Raw genomic sequence first — 12,968 nt, forward strand, 5'->3', positions numbered from 1 at the left:
TCAGCAGCAGCCAAGATGTTGCCTCAGCCTCCTCTCCCACCATCAGCAGCAACTGCAGCTGTATGTTCTTAGTAGTAAGGGAGGGTCACGAGACGAGGAGGAGAGGAGGGGTGTTGTTCTGAATACTATATGACTGTAAATAGAATAGTGGTTTTACTATATGCATTGGGAGGTTCATTAAGCAATAAGGCCAGAGGAGGTGTGGTATATAGCCAATATACCACGGCTAAGGGATGTTCTTACGTGCGACGCAACACAGAGAGACTGGACACAGCTTGGTATATTGACCATATATCACAAACCCTGTTGTAGGGTTTGTAAGGTTGTTGAGTACAATCAACCATATGCTTTTCAGGTATCACCATTGGATAAGCAAGTCTGGTTTTGCACAGGAACAGAGATGTGATGATGATGTGTGCTAAAGCTATGCCAGAAACAGCAGCAACACACACCCTAGTGTGTCTTATTGGCCCAATCAATCCCCTAGACTCTATAGCAGTGTTTCTCAACTCCTGTTTGCATTTTTGTTCCAGCCTTGTACTAAAACACCTAATTCAACTTATTCAACTAGGGTTGAGTCAGTTGTGTTAGTAGTGGGTGAGAACAAGGATGTGACCTAGACCAGAGGGCTGGTGGCAGCTGTCCTTTCTCACTGTAGACCTGGAGTTTATCAAACAGAGTGAGCATGCTGGGTAGTGTAGTCTATAAAGAGTGTATAAACGGTGAGTTAAATGGCAGTTCAGATGAGGTAATCAAGTAGCGTACATCCACCCACCTCCTGGCTCTCTGTAGTTAGAACACTTCATTAGCTTTACATAAAACAGATCGGTGACACATGCCCATGCACACACACACACACACACACACACACACACACACACACACACACACACACACACACACACACACACACACACACACACACACACACACACACACACACACACACACACACACACACACACAAAGCAATACGGTACAGTAAATGTCAGTTAGTAGTAATCAGATCATACAGCATATACAGTATATTAGAATAATAACTTTAACAACTGAAGAAAGAAATTCCACAGCTTCTATAAGATCTCCAGAGGCAAAGCTCTCCCAACTGCCACTTTCTATCTCTCTACTCTCACTCTTTCCTCTCTCTCTCTGTCTCTCTCTCTCTCTCTCTCTCTCTCTCTCTCTCTCTCTCTCTCTCTCTCTCTCTCTCTCTCTCTCTCTCTCTCTCTCTCTCTCTCTCTCTCTCTCTCTCTCTCTCTCTCTCTCTCTCTCTCTCTCTCTCTCTCTCTCTCTCTCTCTCTTCTCTCTCTCTCTCAATGTTTCCTCCCTCACCTTCTCTCAATGTTCCTCCCTCACCTTCTTTGTTCCTCCCTCATCTTCTCTCTGTTCTTCCCTCACCTTCTCTCAATGTTCCTCCCTCACCTTCTTTGTTCCTCCCTCATCTTCTCTCTGTTCTTCCCTCACCTTCTCTCAATGTTCTTCCCTCACCTTCTCTCAATGTTCCTCCCTCACCTTCTCTCTGTTCCTCCTTCACCTTCTCTCAATCTTTTACCTCAATCACCTTCTCTCTGTTCCTCCCTCACCTTCTCTCTGTTCTTCCCTCACCTTCTCTCTGTTCCTCACTCACCTTCTCTGTTCCTCCCTCACCTTCTCTGTTCCTCCCTCACCTTCTCTCTGTTCCTCCCTCACCTTCTCTCTCTGTTCTTCCCTCACCTTCTCTCTGTTCTTCCCTCACCTTCTCTCTGTTCTTCCCTCACCTTCTCTCTGTTCCTCCCTCACCTTCTCTGTTCCTCCCTCACCTTCTCTGTTCCTCCCTCACCTTATCTCTGTTCCTCCCTCACCTTCTCTCAATGTTCCTCCCTCACCTTCTCTCAATGTTTCTCCTTCACCTTCTCTCAATGTTTCCTCCCTCACCTTCTCTCAATGTTCCTCCCTCACCTTCACTCAATGTTTCTCCTTCACCTTCTCTCAATGTTTCCTCCTTCACCTTCTCTCAATTTTTCCTTCCTCACCTTCTCTAAATGTTTCAAATCAAATCAAAATCAATGTATTTATATAGCCCTTAGTACATCAGCTGATATCTCAAAGTGCTGTACAGAAACCCAGCCTAAAACCCCAAACAGCAAGCAAACAGCAAGCAATGCAGGTGTAGAAGCACGGTGTCTAGGAAAAACTCCCTAGGAAACCTAGGAAGAAACCTAGAGAGGAACCAGGCTGTGGGGTGGCCAGTCCTCTTCTGGCTGTGCCGGGTGGAGATTATAACAGAACATGGCCAAGATGTTCAAATGTTCATCAATGACCAGCATGGTCCAATAATAATAAGGCAGAACAGTTGAAACTGGAGCAGCAGCACGGCCAGGTGGACTGGGGACAGCAAGGAGTCATCATGTCAGGTAGTCCTGAGGCATGGTCCTAGGGCTCAGGTCCTCAGAGAGAGAGAAAGAAAGAGAGAATTAGAGAGAGCACACTTAAATTCACACAGGACACCGAATAGGACAGGAGAAGTACTCCAGATATAACAAACTGACCCTAGCCCCCCGACACATAAACTACTGCAGCATAAATACTGGAGGCTGAGACAGGAGGAGTTTCCTCCCTCACCTTCTCTTTGTTCCTCCCTCACCTTCTCTCTGTTCCTCCCTCACATTCTCTCTGTTCCTCACTCACCTTCTCTCTCTGTTCTTCCCTCAGCTTCTCTCTGTTCCTCCCTCACCTTCTATCTGTTCCTCCCTCACCGTCTCTCAATGTCCCTCCCTCACCTCTCTGTTCCTCCCTCACCTTAACTCTGTTCCTCCCTCACCTTCTCTCAATGTTTCCTCTCTCACCTTCTCTCTCTGCTCCCTCAACTTCACTCTGTTCCTCCCACACCTTCTCTCAATGGGGCGGCAGGGTAGCCTAGTGGTTAGAGCGTTGAACTAGTAACCGGAAGGTTGCAAGTTCAAACCCCCGAGCCGACAAGGTACAAATCTGTCGTTCTGCCCCTGAACAGGCAGTTAACCCACTGTTCCTAGGCCGTTATTGAAAATAAGAATTTGTTCTAAACTAAAAAATAAATAAAAATAAAAATGTTCTTCTCTCAATGTTCTTCCCTCAACTTCTCTCTGTTCTTCCCTCACCTTCTCTCAATGTTCCTCCCTCAACATTCTCTAAATGTTTCCTCCCTCACCTTCTCTCTGTTCCTCTTTCAACTTCTCTCAATGTTCCTCCCTCACCTTCTCTCAAACTTCCTCCCTCACCTTCTCTCAATGTTCCTCCCTCACCTTCTCTCTCTGTTCCTCCCTCACCTTCTCTCAATGTTCCTCCCTCACCTACTCTAAAGGTTTTACCTCCCTCACCTTCTCTCAATGTTTCCTCCCTCACCTTCTCAATGTTCCTCCCTCACCTTCTCTCTCTGTTCCTCCCTCACCTTCTCTCAATGTTCCTCCCTCACCTTCTCTCTCTGTTCGTCCCTCACCTTCACTCTGTTCCTCCCTCACCTTCTCTCAATGTTTCCTCCTTCACCTTCTCTCAATGTTCTTCTCTCAATCTTCCTTCCTCACTTTATCTCAATGTTCCTCCCTCACCTTCTCTCTGTTCCTCCTTCACCTTCTCTCAATGTTTTATATCTCCCTCACCTTCTGTCAATGTTCCTCCCTAACCTTTTCTCAATGTTTCCTCCCTCACCTTCTCTCAATATTCCTCCGTCACCTTCTCTCAATGTTCCTCCCTCACCTTCTCTCTCTGTTCCTCCCTCACCTTCTCTCAATGTTCCTCCCTCACTTTCTCTCAATGTTTCCTCCCTCACCTTCTCTCTCTGTTCCTCCCTCAACTTCACTCTGTTCCTCCCTCACCTTCTCTCAATGGGGCGGCAGGGTAGCCTAGTGGTTAGAGCGTTGAACTAGTAACCGGAAGGTTGCAAGTTCAAACCCCCGAGCCGACAAGGTACAAATCTGTCGTTCTGCCCCTGAACAGGCAGTTAACCCACTGTTCCTAGGCCGTTATTGAAAATAAGAATTTGTTCTAAACTAAAAAATAAATAAAAGTAAAAATGTTCTTCTCTCAATGTTCTTCCCTCAACTTCTCTCTGTTCTTCCCTCACCTTCTCTCAATGTTCCTCCCTCACCTTCTCTCAATGTCCCTCCCTCAACATTCTCTAAATGTTTCCTCCCTCACCTTCTCTCTGTTCCTCTTTCACCTTCTCTCAATGTTCCTCCCTCACCTTCTCTCTCTATTCCTCCCTCACCTTCTCTCAAACTTCCTCCCTCACCTTCTCTCAATGTTCCTCCCTCACCTTCTCTCTCTGTTCCTCCCTCACCTTCTCTCAATGTTCCTCCCTCACCTACTCTAAAGGTTTTACCTCCCTCACCTTCTCTCAATGTTTCCTCCCTCACCTTCTCAATGTTCCTCCCTCACCTTCTCTCTCTGTTCGTCCCTCACCTTCACTCTGTTCCTCCCTCACCTTCTCTCAATGTTTCCTCCTTCACCTTCTCTCAATGTTCTTCTCTTAATCTTCCTTCCTCACTTTATCTCAATGTTCCTCCCTCACCTTCTCTCTGTTCCTCCTTCACCTTCTCTCAATGTTTTATATCTCCCTCACCTTCTGTCAATGTTCCTCCCTCACCTTTTCTCAATGTTTCCTCCCTCACCTTCTCTCAAACTTCCTCCTTCACCTTTTCTCAATGTTCCTCCCTCACCTTCTCTCTCAGTTCCTCCCTCTTCTTCTCTCAATGTTCCTCCCTCCCTTTCTCTCAATGTTCCTCCCTCACCTACTCTAAAGGTTTTACCTCCCTCACCTTCTCTCAATGTTTCCTCCCTCACCTTCTCTCAATGTTCCTCCCTCACCTTCTCTCAATGTTCCTTCCTCACTTTCTCTCAATGTTCCTCCCTCAACTTCTCTCTGTTCCTCCTTCACCTTCTCTCAATGTTTTATCTCCCTCACCTTCTGTCAATGTTCCTCCCTCACCTTCTCTCAATGTTCTTCCCTCACCTTCTCTCTGTTCCTCCCTCACCTTCTCTCTGTTCCTCCCTCACCTTCTCTATTCCTCCCTCACCTTCTCTGTTCCTCCCTCACCTTCTCTCAATGTTTCCTCCCTCACCTTCTCTCAATGTTTCCTCCCCCACCTTCTCTCAATGTTTCCTCCCTCACCTTCACTCTGTTCCTCCTTCACCTTCTCTCTGTTTCCTCCCTCACATTCTCTCTGTTCCTCCCTCACCTTCTCTCTCTGTTCCTCCCTCACCTTCTCTCAATGTCCCTCCCTCACCTTCTCTCTCTGTTCCTCCCTCACCTTCACTCTGTTCCTCCCTCGCCTTCTCTCAATGTTTCCTCCTTCACCTTCTCTCAATGTTCTTCTCTCAATGTTCTTCCCTCAACTTCTCTCTGTTCTTCCCTCACCTTCTCTCAATGATCCTCCCTCACCTTCTCTCAATGTCCCTCCCTCAACATTCTCTAAATGTTTTCTCCCTAACCTTCTCTCAATGTTTCCTCCCCTACCTTCTCGCAATGTTCCTCCCTCACTCTCTCTCAATGTTCCTCCCTCACCTTCACTCTGTTCCTCCCTCACCTTCTCTCAATGTTTCCTCCCTCACATTCTCTCAAAGTTTTATCCCTCACCTTCTCTCTGTTCTTCCCTCACCTTCTCTCAATGATCCTCCCTCGCCTTCTCTCCATGCCCCTCCCTCAACATTCTCTAAATGTTTCCTCCCCTACCTTCTCGCAATGTTCCTCCCTCACTCTCTCTCAATGTTCCTCCCTCACCTTCACTCTGTTCCTCCCTCACCTTCTCTCAATGTTTCCTCCCTCACATTCTCTCAAAGTTTTATCCCTCACCTTCTCTCTGTTCTTCCCTCACCTTCTCTCAATGATCCTCCCTCGCCTTCTCTCCATGCCCCTCCCTCAACATTCTCTAAATGTTTCCTCCCTCACCTTCTCTCTGTTCCTCCCTCACCTTCTCTCTGTTCCTTCTTCACCTTCTCTCAATGTCTTATCTCTCTCACCTTCTCTCAATGTTCGTCCCTCACCTTCTCTCAATGTTTCCTCCCTCACCTTCTCTCAATATTCCTCCCTCACCTTCTCTCAATCTTCCTCCCTCACTTTCTCTCTCTGTTCCTCCCTCACCTTCACTCTGTTCCTCCCTCACCTTCTCTCAATGTTCTTCCCTCACCTTCTCTCTGTTCTTCCCTCACCTTCTCTCAATGATCCTCCCTCACCTTCTCTCAATGATCCTCCCTCACCTTCTCTCAATCTTCCTCCCTCACTTTCTCTCTCTGTTCCTCCCTCACCTTCACTCTGTTCTTCCCTCACCTTCTCTCTGTTCTTCCCTCACCTTCTCTCTGTTCCTCCCTCACCTTCTCTCAATGTTCTTCCCTCACCTTCACTCTGTTCCTCCCTCACCTTCTCTCAATGTTCCTCCCTCACCTTCTCTCTGTTCCTCCTTCACCTTCTCTCAATGTTTTATCTCCCTCACCTTCTCTCAATGTTCCTCCCTCACCTTCTCTCTGTTCCTCCTTCACCTTCTCTCAATGTTTTACCTCCCTCATTTTCTCTCAATGTTCCTCCCTCACCTTCTCTCAATGTTCCTCCCTTATTTTCTCTCAATGTTCCTCCCTCACCTTCTCTCAATGTTTCCTCCCTCACCTTCTCTCAATGTGTCCTCCCTCATTTTCTCTCAATGTTCCTCCCTCACCTTCTCTCAATGTTCCTCCCTTATTTTCTCTCAATGTTCCTCCCTCACCTTCTCTCTATTCCTCCTTCACCTTCTCTCAATTTTTTATCTCCCTCACCTTCTGTCAATGTTCCTCCCTCACCTTCTCTCAATGTTTCCTCCCTCACCTTCTCTCAATGTGTCCTCCCTCATTTTCTCTCAATGTTCCTCCCTCACCTTCTCTCAATGTGTCCTCCCTCATTTTCTCTCAATGTTCCTCCCTCACCTTCTCTCAATGTTCCTTCCTCACTTTCTCTCAATGTTCCTCCCTCAACTTCTCTCTATTCCTCCTTCACCTTCTCTCAATTTTTTATCTCCCTCACCTTCTGTCAATGTTCTTCCCTAACCTTCTCTCTGTTCCTCCCTCGCCTTCTCTGTTCCTCCTTCACCTTCTCTCAATTTTTTATCTCCCTCACCTTCTGTCAATGTTCTTCCCTCACCTTCTCTCTGTTCCTCCCTCGCCTTCTCTGTTCCTCCTTCACCTTCTCTCAATCTTTTACCTCCCTCACCTTCTCTCTGTTCCTCCCTCACCTTCTCTCTGTTCCTCCCTCATCTTCTCTGTTCCTCCCTCACCTTCTCTGTTCCTCCCTCACCTTCTCTCAATGTTTCCTCCCTCACCTTCTCTCAATGTTTCCTCCCTCACCTTCTCTGTTCCTCCTTCACCTTCTCTCAATTTTTTATCTCCCTCACCTTCTGTCAATGTTCCTCCCTCACCTTCTCTCAATGTTTCCTCCCTCACCTTCTCTCAATGTGTCCTCCTCATTTTCTCTCAATGTTCCTCCCTCACCTTCTCTCAATGTGTCCTCCCTCATTTTCTCTCAATGTTCCTCCCTCACCTTCTCTCAATGTTCCTTCCTCACTTTCTCTCAATGTTCCTCCCTCAACTTCTCTCTATTCCTCCTTCACCTTCTCTCAATTTTTTATCTCCCCTCACCTTCTGTCAATGTTCTTCCCTAACCTTCTCTCTGTTCCTCCCTCGCCTTCTCTGTTCCTCCTTCACCTTCTCTCAATTTTTTATCTCCCTCACCTTCTGTCAATGTTCTTCCCTCACCTTCTCTCTGTTCCTCCCTCGCCTTCTCTGTTCCTCCTTCACCTTCTCTCAATCTTTTACCTCCCTCACCTTCTCTCTGTTCCTCCCTCACCTTCTCTCTGTTCCTCCCTCATCTTCTCTGTTCCTCCCTCACCTTCTCTGTTCCTCCCTCACCTTCTCTCAATGTTTCCTCCCTCACCTTCTCTCAATGTTTCCTCCTCACCTTCTCTGTTCCTCCCTCACCTTCTCTCAATGTTTCCTCCCTCTCCTTCTCTCAATGTTTCCTCCCTCACCTTCTCTGTTCCTCCCTCACCTTCTCTCAATGTTTCCTCCCTCTCCTTCTCTCAATGTTTCCTCCCTCACCTTCTCTCTGTTTCCTCCCTCACCTTCTCTCTCTGTTCCTCCCTCACCTTCTCTCAATGTTCCTCCCTCACCTACTCTAAAGGTTTTACCTCCCTCACCTTCTCTCAATGTTTCCTCCCTCACCTTCTCAATGTTCCTCCTCACCTCTCTCTCTGTTCGTCCCTCACCTTCACTCTGTTCCTCCCTCACCTTCTCTCAATGTTTCCTCCTTCACCTTCTCTCAATGTTCTTCTCTTAATCTTCCTTCCTCACTTTATCTCAATGTTCCTCCCTCACCTTCTCTCTGTTCCTCCTTCACCTTCTCTCAATGTTTTATATCTCCCTCACCTTCTGTCAATGTTCCTCCCTCACCTTTTCTCAATGTTTCCTCCCTCACCTTCTCTCAAACTTCCTCCTTCACCTTTTCTCAATGTTCCTCCCTCACCTTCTCTCTCAGTTCCTCCCCTCTTCTTCTCTCAATGTTCCTCCCTCCCTTTCTCTCAATGTTCCTCCCTCACCTACTCTAAAGGTTTTACCTCCCTCACCTTCTCTCAATGTTTCCTCCCTCACCTTCTCTCAATGTTCCTCCTCACCTTCTCTCAATGTTCCTTCCTCACTTTCTCTCAATGTTCCTCCCTCAACTTCTCTCTGTTCCTCCTTCACCTTCTCTCAATGTTTTATCTCCCTCACCTTCTGTCAATGTTCCTCCCTCACCTTCTCTCAATGTTCTTCCCTCACCTTCTCTCTGTTCCTCCCTCACCTTCTCTCTGTTCCTCCCTCACCTTCTCTATTCCTCCCTCACCTTCTCTGTTCCTCCCTCACCTTCTCTCAATGTTTCCTCCTCACCTTCTCTCAATGTTTCCTCCCCACCTTCTCTCAATGTTTCCTCCCTCACCTTCACTCTGTTCCTCCTTCACCTTCTCTCTGTTTCCTCCCTCACATTCTCTCTGTTCCTCCCTCACCTTCTCTCTCTGTTCCTCCCTCACCTTCTCTCAATGTCCCTCCCTCACCTTCTCTCTCTGTTCCTCCATCACCTTCACTCTGTTCCTCCCTCGCCTTCTCTCAATGTTTCCTCCTTCACCTTCTCTCAATGTTCTTTCTCAATGTTCTTCCCTCAACTTCTCTCTGTTCTTCCCTCACCTTCTCTCAATGATCCTCCCTCACCTTCTCTCAATGTCCCTCCCTCAACATTCTCTAAATGTTTTCTCCCTAACCTTCTCTCAATGTTTCCTCCCCTACCTTCTCGCAATGTTCCTCCCTCACTCTCTCTCAATGTTCCTCCCTCACCTTCACTCTGTTCCTCCCTCACCTTCTCTCAATGTTTCCTCCCTCACATTCTCTCAAAGTTTTATCCTCACCTTCTCTCTGTTCTTCCCTCACCTTCTCTCAATGATCCTCCTCGCCTTCTCTCCATGCCCCTCCCTCAACTCAATGTTCCTCCCTCACTCTCTCTCAATGTTCCTCCCTCACCTTCACTCTGTTCCTCCCTCACCTTCTCTCAATGTTTCCTCCCTCACATTCTCTCAAAGTTTTATCCCTCACCTTCTCTCTGTTCTTCCCTCACCTTCTCTCAATGATCCTCCCTCGCCTTCTCTCCATGCCCCTCCCTCAACATTCTCTAAATGTTTCCTCCCTCACCTTCTCTCTGTTCCTCCCTCACCTTCTCTCTGTTCCTTCTTCACCTTCTCTCAATGTCTTATCTCTCTCACCTTCTCTCAATGTTCGTCCCTCACCTTCTCTCAATGTTTCCTCCCTCACCTTCTCTCAATATTCCTCCCTCACCTTCTCTCAATCTTCCTCCCTCACTTTCTCTCTCTGTTCCTCCCTCACCTTCACTCTGTTCCTCCCTCACCTTCTCTCAATGTTCTTCCCTCACCTTCTCTCTGTTCTTCCCTCACCTTCTCTCAATGATCCTCCCTCACCTCTCAATGATCCTCCCTCACCTTCTCTCAATCTTCCTCCCTCACTTTCTCTCTCTGTTCCTCCCTCACCTTCACTCTGTTCTTCCCTCACCTTCTCTCTGTTCTTCCCTCACCTTCTCTCTGTTCCTCCCTCACCTTCTCTCAATGTTCTTCCCTCACCTTCACTCTGTTCCTCCCTCACCTTCTCTCAATGTTCCTCCCTCACCTTCTCTCTGTTCCTCCTTCACCTTCTCTCAATGTTTTATCTCCCTCACCTTCTCTCAATGTTCCTCCCTCACCTTCTCTCTGTTCCTCCTTCACCTTCTCTCAATGTTTTACCTCCCTCATTTTCTCTCAATGTTCCTCCCTCACCTTCTCTCAATGTTCCTCCCTTATTTTCTCTCAATGTTCCTCCCTCACCTTCTCTCAATGTTTCCTCCCTCACCTTCTCTCAATGTGTCCTCCCTCATTTTCTCTCAATGTTCCTCCCTCACCTTCTCTCAATGTTCCTCCCTCATTTTCTCTCAATGTTCCTCCCTCACCTTCTCTCAATGTTTCCTCCCTCACCTTCTCTCAATGTTTCCTCCCTCACCTTCTCTCAATGTTCCTCCCTCACCTTCTCTCAATGTTTCCTCCCTCACCTTCTCTCAATGTGTCCTCCCTCATTTTCTCTCAATGTTCCTCCCTCACCTTCTCTCAATGTGTCCTCCCCTCATTTTCTCTCAATGTTCCTCCCTCACCTTCTCTCAATGTTCCTTCCTCACTTTCTCTCAATGTTCCTCCCTCAATTTCTCTCTATTCCTCCTTCACCTTCTCTCAATTTTTTATCTCCCTCACCTTCTGTCAATGTTCTTCCCTAACCTTCTCTCTGTTCCTCCCTCGCCTTCTCTGTTCCTCCTTCACCTTCTCTCAATTTTTTATCTCCCTCACCTTCTGTCAATGTTCTTCCCTCACCTTCTCTCTGTTCCTCCCTGTTCTCTGTTCCTCCTTCACCTTCTCTCAATCTTTTACCTCCCTCACCTTCTCTCTGTTCCTCCCTCACCTTCTCTCTGTTCCTCCCTCATCTTCTCTGTTCCTCCCTCACCTTCTCTGTTCCTCCCTCACCTTCTCTCAATGTGTCCTCCCTCATTTTCTCTCAATGTTCCTCCCTCACCTTCTCTCAATGTTCCTCCCTCACCTTCTCTCTGTTCCTCCCTCACCTTCTCTCTGTTCCTCCCTCACCTTCTCTGTTCCTCCCTCACCTTCTCTCAATGTTTCCTCCCTCTCCTTCTCTCAATGTTTCCTCCCTCACCTTCTCTCTGTTTCCTCCCTCACCTTCTCTCTCTGTTCCTCCCTCACCTTCACTCTGTTCCTCCCTCACCTTATCTCAATGTTTCCTCCTTCACTTTCTCTCAATGTTATTCCCTCACCTTCTCTCTGTTCTTCCCTCACCTTATCTCAATGGCCCTCCCTCAACATTCTCACCTTCTCTCTGTTCCTCCCTCACCTTCTCTCTGTTCTTCCCTCACCTTATCTCAATGGCCCTCCCTCAACATTCTCACCTTCTCTCTGTTCCTCCCTCACCTTCTCTCTGTTTCTCTCTGTTCCTCCCTCACCTTCTCTCAATATTTCTCCATCACCTTCTCTCTGTTCCTCCCTCACCTTCTCTCAATGTTCCTCCGTCACCTTCTCTCAATGTTCCTCCCTCACCTTCTATCTGTTCCTCCCTCACCTTCTCTCTGTTCCTCCCTCACCTTCTCTCTGTTCCTCCCTCACCTTCTCTCCCACTCGAACATGCCAAAACACAGACGTTACAGAGAGCACTATGGTTTTCTTTTGAAGATCAATCAATACATCAATACTGTGGACCTTTGGCTGGTTGTCGTTCTGCTTTTACACACACACGCACATGCGTCACCATACCCACTGTGATTGTCACTCACACTGCATAGTATATCATAAAGGCTGCATGCACACTCACGCATGCACACACACACACACACAAACGCACACACAGACACACACAGACATGCACCATCAGTGACCATGAACAGTGATGTGACATAGGCAGGAGGGAGCAGTCTGTTAAGCACTGAAGCTCTTACTGTTCATAGATGATATAGCACACAATGTTGTCTTGGTTTGGTTTTGGTAGAGTACAGTTGTTATGGTGCAGTCTCTGGTATGAAAGTTAGCCAAAACTCAGGCTATAGCCCAGCACAAAAAATGACCTTCATAATGTCTTCTGTCTTGTTATAACTTTCCAAACTGTGGAGGTACAAAATATTTAGTTAAGTAAACAGTGTTTAGTTAAAAACAGTATTTAGTTAAAAACAGTATTTAGTTAAGTAAACAGTATTTAGTTAAGTAATCAGTATTTAGTTAAGTAATCACATTTTAGTTAGGTAAACAGTATTTAGTTAAGTAATCAGATTTTAGTTAGGTAAACAGTATTTAGTTAAGTAACAGTATTAGTTAAAAACAGTATTTAGTTAAGTGAACAGTATTTAGTTAGGTAAACAGTATTTAGTTACGTAATCAGTATTTAGTTAGGTAAACAGTATTTAGTTAAGTAACAGTATTAGTTAAAAACAGTATTTAGTTAAGTAAACAGTATTTAGTTAAGTAACAGTATTAGTTAAAAACAGTATTTAGTTAAGTAAACAGTATTTAGTTAAGTAACAGTATTAGTTAAAAACAGTATTTAGTTAAGTAAACAGTATTTAGTTATGTAATCAGTATTTAGTTAAGTAATCAGTATTTAGTTAAGTAATCAAATTTTAGTTAGGTAAACAGTATTTAGTTAAGTAATCAGATTTTAGTTAGGTAAACAGTATTTAGTTAAGTAACAGTATTAGTTAAAAACAGTATTTAGTTAAGTAAACAGTATTTAGTTAAGTAAACAGTATTTAGTTAGGTAAACAGTATTTAGTTACGTAAACAGTATTTAGTTAGGTAAACAGATTTTAGTTCAGTAATCAGTATTTAGTTAGGTAAACAGTATTTAGTTAGGTAAACAGTATTTAGTTACGTAAA

At 46.0% G+C, this 12,968-nt stretch overlaps 1 protein-coding gene across 4 annotated transcripts in view; it reads left to right on the forward strand.

The window, feature by feature from the left end:
* Positions 1 to 12,968, forward strand: part of LOC118380482 (methylcytosine dioxygenase tet3-A-like) — a 115,416-nt gene that overhangs the window by 66,164 nt on the left and 36,284 nt on the right. The gene's annotated exons all lie outside the window — the stretch shown is intronic.

Source organism: Oncorhynchus keta, chromosome 36 (genome assembly GCF_023373465.1).
Source record: "Oncorhynchus keta strain PuntledgeMale-10-30-2019 chromosome 36, Oket_V2, whole genome shotgun sequence".
NCBI lineage: Eukaryota > Metazoa > Chordata > Actinopteri > Salmoniformes > Salmonidae > Oncorhynchus > Oncorhynchus keta.